This window comes from Peromyscus californicus, unplaced genomic scaffold (genome assembly GCF_007827085.1).
Source record: "Peromyscus californicus insignis strain IS unplaced genomic scaffold, ASM782708v3 Scaffold_3__1_contigs__length_106647218, whole genome shotgun sequence".
NCBI lineage: Eukaryota > Metazoa > Chordata > Mammalia > Rodentia > Cricetidae > Peromyscus > Peromyscus californicus.
In genome coordinates, this window is record NW_026294551.1 from 88,555,578 (window position 1) to 88,563,846 (window position 8,269).

Genomic DNA, 8,269 nt, shown 5'->3' on the forward strand with positions numbered 1-8,269 from the left:
CAAGAGAGAAGTCGAACAAGGGGTCTGAGGAGATTCCCCCCCGAAGGGTAGGGTCCTGTGGTTGGGGACCATAGAACATAGTACTTAGCTACCCTGTTGGCCACCACTCCAAACTTCTGCCTGGCTACCTCTGAGTCTGTGTACTTTGGAAGGGCGCAAATGCCTTCCCATTCTGCACCACATCATGGGGCCAGGATTCCAGCCCACAGCCAGCAAAGGGAAGGTCCTTCCATGGGGACTTCAGAACATTAGCTAAAGAAACCTTCTCTAGGGTCTCCAGACTGTCTGCTTTGGACATAGCCTCGCTGGGAGAGCGTGGAACACAAGGCTACCCCACAGCAAGGTCCTCCTCTCCTCAGCTGGACAGGAAACCCACACCGGGCTCATGACAGAGTCCACAGAAGGGTCCTCAGCCCACAGCTGGGTGGTCTCCAATGCACCCCAAATAAAACCCCCAAATGCAGCCCTATGTGAACCTGAGTGAGGACACTGGATGGAAGGCAGGGTGGTGGTTGCTGTCCGTGGTGCTGAAACAGCTGTCCCACCTGGGGCCCATCCAGGGTGAGCATCAGGCTGGGCGGGCTGGGCTGGGGAAGGGGTGCACACCATGGAGGGGGGTGTCCCTCACTGGGACAGAGCGGTTCTTCTGGAAACACATCTTGGATCTGCCCATTCTCATTCAAGGAAAGCAGGAGGGAAACACGACACACGGCTCTGCTGAGAAAGGTGGTGACTTGTCACGATCCCTTTCCCAGCAGAGGTGAAGAAGCTTACAGGGTCCTTGCCCATGTGTGCAAGAAGAGGCCACACCTAACCTGCTGACTGGGGTGGCCACTGTCACTTCTATGAAATCACTGAGGCCTGGCAGGTAAAAGTCTCTTGCCGCTTGCTTGGTTAATTTAACAAGCTGCTGACTCCCCACGGGTGACAGCCCCAGCTGATCTCCAGATAGAATACAGTCCCTCATAGTGGAACTGTGTGACACAGGATGGGACGGGCCAGTGTGAACCTGTACCCCCAGATCCCAGTCTTTATGAACACCCAGCTTGGCCCAGCCCCCATGTCTGAGGGCTGAGAGTCCCCGGGATTCCCCTCACCCCACCCTAGTGACTCATGTCTAGACTAGAGTCGGAGGATGGGAAATCTGCCCCGATTCTACTATAACTGCCCTTCTTTGGGCCTCAGTTTCTCCACCAGTCACAACACTTCGATTCGTGCAGACTCTCCTGGTACAGCAAGAGCAGGGCCTCAAGTCCTCCTGACATGTGCTCAACCCCTGGGCTGGGTTTCTGAGTATCACTCACCACAGGGTCATCCTGCACAAGGTGGGACAGAGGGGTGCCGCCACAGAAAAGCAGGGCAGTGGCAGCAGTGAGGATTGCAGTACCTAAATCAGTGAGGTAGCCAAGGCCCCGGAGTCCCACATTCTCATACCACTGGGCAGTGTGGCCATTGCTAGCTGGGGCGGGGGTCAGGAGTCTCCAGGTGTGGCTGCTGCCTGGCTTCCATTGCCAGAGTGGCCCCCACGCAAGACAAGGACTCAGGATTCCAACCAGGGCTCCCTGCTAGGTGGTGCATGAGATCAGAGGATTAGCTCTGTGCTGCTCCAGCCCCCGCCTGCCAGCCCCCAGAGCAATCTGTAACAGCCAGCTAAGCTCCATTAGGCCAGATCCAGAACAGCTTGGCTTGCGTGCGAGAGGCTGGGCAGGAGGGGGGGAAGGCTGGAGGACCCACTGTAAGAAAAGAGATCGGGCGGTCAGCACCACACTCATGCTTTCTGCCTTGGGGGTCCGGGGCTTCCCTCTGCAGGGACCCCTGGTTTTGTAGAGCCCTCCTTGTCCTGGAGTCTGGAGCCTTCCCTCTCTGTCACTCTGCAGCATGAAGCCCCACACACCATGCTCACCGCCGCGGCGGCGGCCCCTCCTGCCACTGTGTTCTCAGGGGCATTCAACCTTACTTTTCCAATTTGTTCAAGAAGGAAGGGACATGTTTATTCATAGTGAAGGACTGTCCTCAAAAAAGACAGCCCAGGCCAGTGAGGAGGTGAGTCTGCCAATGAGTCCTCATACACTTCATGGGAGCTGTCCGTCTCTGCCGGCAGAATAACAGCTTCAGGTCCAGCATCAAATATCCCCCCCACCCCACCCTGGGCAGGTAGCTGCAGTGCCTGGCATACAGTGGACAGTGAGTACCTACCCAACACAGTCCCATTGCCCCAGCATGGCCTTCCTGAGCCTCTATCTTCCTGGCCCTTCTCTCTATGACAATGGGATCAGAACAAACTAGTCACCCTGAAGTCTACACAGCCATGGTGGTCGGGGAGGCCCAAGGGCTTCTGGCCCAAGCACCAGGGCTCCCTGTGTTGAAAAGAAGTTAACACGACAGAGCTTCTGGGCAAGTGCGCGTGGCTCAGCACGCACGTGGTATGTAGTCTGTTCAAAGAAACGCTGCTGCTGTATGAATTAGGACACAATGACATGAGGGGGGCAGAAAAGGGGGTAACAAGAAGTTAGGGAAGGCACACAGCCCCATCTAGGGAAAACGTCACAATGCAAAACTGGCCATCACTCATCCACGGGCGCATGCATAAGGTACAAAGTGGGAGCCCAGAGGGATGGCAGAAGCAGCCACTCGGCTTTAGCTCCCTTCACCTAACCCCTATCTATCACATCTTTTGACGTTTTGTGCTGAGGACCCAGGTACTGTCTCTGCTCATGGAAGTGTTACACCTTCAACAAGGAATGCTGGGCTCCTCCAATGGGAGGCCGCACCACAGCACCCTCCGGCTGGCAGATGGCAAGGAGACCTCACCTGGATCTCTCCAGGGGCCAGGTCATGAACTCTTGGTACAAACAGATGACAAAGAAAAGGGTGTGGAGGCACACCTGCCCTGCGCTGCCAGCCCAGTTAAGCTGACTCTTCCCACACCCGGGTGGAGTGTGTGAGGGGCTCCAGGTTCCATGCTTAGTGACCTCCAGGGCCCCTCACTATCTGTGCCTCAGGCAGATCTTCTGGTCCTGGGGTCCTGGGAGCCTGGCAGGGTCTGGGACGGGTCTCCTGGGCAGAGATCATGCATCATGGGAGGAAGCAGATATGGGAGGCCCATGGACATGACTGTGCTCTGTGGAAGCTGATTTTTCCACTTATCCCCGCCAGTATCCTCTTTGGGGTCAGCAGGGCCCAGGAGCCCAGGTGGTTGGCTCACATGGGATGGATGTGATCCTATAGGTCCCTTGGCCAGCTGACTGAATAGGTTCATTAGCTAGTGATCACTCTGTGGCAGTGGGCATGGCTGTGGCAAGGTGTCTGAAAATCTTAGGAGTCTCCGAAGGGAGACAGGAGCCACCCACTGGATGATGACACACTCTGGGACGATTGTACATGCACACTGCGCTATGCACCTTCACCCTGGTGAGGTCTCCAATTCGGGGGACCCTAACATCGTCCATCCTTACCCTTCTTGGGCTGTCCCTCATCCCCAGGGACTAGCATCTACCCCTGCTCACTCCTTAAAACCTTAGGTTCCACACTCAGCCCCAAATAACTGGGTACCACAGTGCCATCTCTCACAGTCCATTGTGAGCCAGAGACATCCCTCTGAGAGGTCCCAGATCTGTCCTTGTTCCTGCCATGACACCATCCTCAACCCATCTGAGCTGTCTCTAAAGCAAACCACTGATAGAGGCATCTGTTCAACATCCTGCTACAGCTTCCTAGTGCCCTGGACACAATCCAAACCAGAGCCCTGTGTGGCCTAGCCCTAGGGAAGCAGCGCTGGATTCCACCTTGCCCTGGCTGCTCCAGGGATCCAGCCCTCCGCTACTCCCTATAATGACCTTTCCAGCCCGTAGGGTGGCCCTCCCAGTATCCCTGGAAGTTACTATGGATGGACCCTGAGCAAGTGACTGCTGGAACTTCTACTGATGCACAGAGTCCTTCTTGCTAGACACCTGGCAAGCTTAACACAGGTGTCTCTGGCATCCAACCTAATCTGGACGTCCTAGGAAGATGCTCTGAAGGGCAGGCAGGCTGCCACCAAGTAGAACACGAAGGGATGCTAGCTATACCAGCAAAGTGAGCTCTGCTACCCTTACATGCTCCTCCATGACCCCCACCTTGGATTGGCTCCCTACAAATGGGCAGGATGGAGTGCTGTGGCTGAGGAAACATGGTCAAACCGTGGCCCCAGAAGGAACCCCAAAGCTGGCCCAGATGTTCTAGCTACCTCATAAGTCAGAGTAGGTGGGGCCTATTACTCCTTTCCCTGGGGGAGCCTGCAGATATCTGAGTATGGCCATGTCCTCCAGCCTACATCGCTAGCCATGACCTCTGTGTACAAGGACCGCAAACAAAGAGCTCCGAGACCTCTGGGTCTGCATGCCTTCCTCCCCAGGAAGAAGTGGCGGAAATCCCAAACACTTCTCACAGGCCAATGCCCAGGGAGCTCTCTGTGGGCATTTGTCCTGGTCTCCTGTGAGGTCTCAGGGGCGGGAACACTCACTCTGCAGGGTATGCTGATTGAAGGAGGTTTCTCTTTATTCCCTGAGGCTGTTGCCATGCCAACAGCTGATAACAAGGTGAGGAGGAACCTGGAGACCCAATTAGGGCAAAAGCAGAGGGGATTCCCCAGCCCAGCTCCATTCCCAGAGGCTTCCATCAGCCCTGTCCCAGCTCAGTCACATTCCTGCTTAGTGCTCCTGGTCTTCCGAGGGGAGAAGGTGTGTCGAGGAGCCTATTTACGTCTGGGATTTGGGAAGAAAGATGGGGATGGCAGGGGGGGTCAGGGACAAGGTGGCCCTGTCGGGGTCATCAGAGTGATCCCGAACAAGGGACACTGGCATGGGTGGCAGCTTCCTTTCCCAACTGCCCCTCCTTGAGGGGTACAGTGTGCCCCATCCCCACATCAGACCCTGTACCTGGGCCAGCTAGTTTTACCCAGAGCTTTCCAGAAGTGGACTGTTTAATGTTGTGTGCAGATCGGTCCCAGCTACCACAGGACCAGCTCTACCCCCACCCAGGCTCCTCTGCCCGTGGAGGGGCGGCGTGCAGCAGTTATCAAAGGTTACCCGGGTCTGAATCTCTCGGTCCTCCCTCCATCAACTCAGGAGGCCAGGAGGCCTCCAGAGCTGAGAGAAGTGGGCTTGGATACCAGGGGCTGAGCCCTGGCACCAGCTGCTCAGGGCTCAGTAATGCCAGCAGCCATCACGAAGACAGTTACCTGGAGATGACTCTGGCTCCACGAGGCTCAGAGTTTGCCTTGAGACAGGGTGGAGGGAGACAGGTGGGATAGTTGGTGCGGTGTATCACCTCTGTCCAGGGCTCAGGGGCTTGGGGTTGGCCCTGTTCTCCTATCACTAGCCTTTCTAAGCCCCGCCCCCTCACCCCCCACCCCGTGCCTAGTGAACCTGCTTCCTGCTCTCAGCTCCTACTCTAGGAGACCCTTTTTACCTCTATCCCCACCCCCATGGCCTGGCCCAGGGAACATGGCCTGGGAACCTGGGCCTAGGCCTGTGTGACTCACAGCAGGCTGGGCTGAGCTGGGGCTGGGGGTGGGGAGTGAGGGCAGCGGACCAAACATGGAGCTGTTTGTTCTCCAGCTGCCTGCTCTGCTCGGGGTCACCCAGGGGAAGGGGGGCAGGCTGTCTGTGGAAGAATACTTCCTCCTGAAGCTAGGGTGTGGGAGCTGCTCCCCGCTACAGCCCCTTAAACAGGAGGCGGGGAGGGGAAAGACACTCTGCATACTCAGCTCCAGCTTCCAGAACATTCTATCTCATCCTCACCCTCCCCTGTGCCCTAGGAAGCACTTCGCTCTCTCAGTCCTTTTTGGCCAGTAACAACCAGGGTGAGCTGACACTCCCCATGGCCTGGGCAATGCACAGCAGCCCCACCCCCACCCCAGCTCATTGTTGTGGCCCTAGCTAAAGTGTGTGCCTGGTTGCTGGCCACAGGGGCAGGCTGGGGCGGTGGGGCACCCAGGGCCAGGCTTGGATACCAGGCATGGACCCATAAGCCCATGTGTATGCTACTATCTGCTTTCATGTGCTAGACATGCCTCACACACACACACACACACCAGGAGCACTTGTACTGCACATGTAAACACACCCGGAGGTCTTCAAAGGAGGGCAGAGCCCCAGGCCTTCCCAGGCCAAGTCCCCCTATCCTCAGGGACTGACACTGTGGAACCTGGCTGGGCACATGCCAATGGCTCTAATTGTACAGTTTTTAAAGCCATGCTAATTAGAAAGTGCGCTAATGTCTCTGCTTAGCTCTTAATAAAGAGCTTGATTCGGGATCTTTTCAAGGGATAATTGAGTGGAAAAGTGCCTGATCCCACCCCTCTAGTGCCTGTGCCTGCAGGAAGGCAGGCTGTGTAGGCGAGAAACCTCACCCAGACTCTGCCAGCCACTTGGCGGCAGCGTACAACCCCCCCCCCTCCGACAAACACCATGGGGGTGCTGCTCGGAAGGGGAGCCAGGCCCAGCCTGTTTCCCATATTTCCAGACTCTCCTGGTTGATCCTCATGAGCACCAGTCATAGCAACAGACCCCCCCCCCCCCCCCCCCCCCCGCCTGCCCCAGCTGCTCCTTAGACAACCCCCCACTCCCCTCAGGGCTACCAGTTTTATCCTGGGAGAAAGTGAGAGGGCCTGGCTTGACCTCTGCCCAGCAGGGTCCCCAAAAGCATTCTGCACACCCCACTCCAACAACGTCTTAGAAGAGAAGGATGGACGGTAGACAAAAGAAACAGGGCCAGGTGACTCCTGGGAAAGATGACTGCGGCCCACAGGGGTGGACTTTCAGGGACCGCTTTGCTGGAATTCTCTGGGCCAGAAATAACTGCCTGGGCCTCGCTGCACAGCTGCCTACAGCTCAAATTAGTGACCCCAGGGGATTGGACACTCCTTCCATGGGAACATGGCCTGGTACTCTTCTTCCCCGCCCCCCACCCCCACCCCCACCCCCAGGGTCTGCTCCTTTCTGCAGAACTGTGGTGAGCCTGTCTGGATGGGGCCCCCAGGTGGCTTCTGTTCTCCATGGCTGGGCAGTAAGGACAGGGCTGGCATGGGAAGGTACAGAGCAGGGTCCTTCTGTGGGACCTGGAACTGACTGCTGTAGCCCTGTGGGACCCTGTGGTGTCTGGGCCTGGAGGCTGAGAAGAGGCTCAGGGGAAGGGTCACAGGGTGTCTTATCAGTCTGCAGCACTGTCTGTCCCTTTCTGCCCAGGCTGCCCTGCCCAGGACTCTGCCTCAGTCCTGTCTCTGCAGTCTTATCCAGTTCCACAGAGTGCCTACAGAGGATAAAGGAAGTTATTCCGGGAGGAGCCACTACCAGCTACCACATTCTTGTCTGCAAGGCTCCCTAAGCCACGCCTCTCTCCTGTCCCCACCATATGCTCAGCACACAGGCTGTCCTCTGTCCTCTCTGAGGGTTAGAAGACTTTGTATGTCCCTCAAGGGATGGAGGGGCTGGGTGGTCCATGAGGGCAGGTGCTCAACTCCCCCTCTGCTGGCTAGGGGCGGGAGGCTCTCTGGGTGGGGCCTTAGCTCCCCCGTCCATGCGGCTGAGTCCCTTCTCTTTTGTACATACTGCCAGTGACACCATCATCTCCACCTTCATGTGAAAACCCAGCTCACACTTGAGACCTAAGGGGTGTGTGTGTGTAGGGGGCGGGGGCTGTTGCAAAAAAACCAAATTTGTGTCTACATGGGAGCTGGGGGTCCCGGGCACATAGGCAAAGGGAACAGGCAGGGCACCTTGTGGCACAATGGCTGGCATCCATGGGAAACTCAGAGCCCTGCAGCGGGCTATGCTACCACTAGGGCCTTGCCCCCCACCCCCATCCGTCCATGCAAAGTCTGGCTATCCCCACCAGTGTTGCCTGGCAACCAAGTATTTATTTAAAAGGGAGACCTCACAGTAATGCCTACCACCAGCCTGCTCTCCCAGCCTGGTGTAAACCCCTCTCCAGTTTTTGGCTCCCACACCCTCAGAGACATATTGCTTTGTCTGTCCCTGGACCTCAAGTCCATGCTACCTCGACCATCCACTTCCTTGCAACCGTAAAAGCACTGGGGGACAGTGGGCCACACTTTAATAATTTTGTACTTTTCCAGCAGGGTGGAGAGCAGCCGCTCTGTTCACAGGTCCTGCCAGCTTGCCAGACTCACGAGCCTCCTGTGCCTAGGACCCCCTAGCTACTCACACTTCAGGGGCACCTATGCATAAGATCCCAGAGCTCAAGGTGTAGCGAGTCAGGGCCTCTTGGG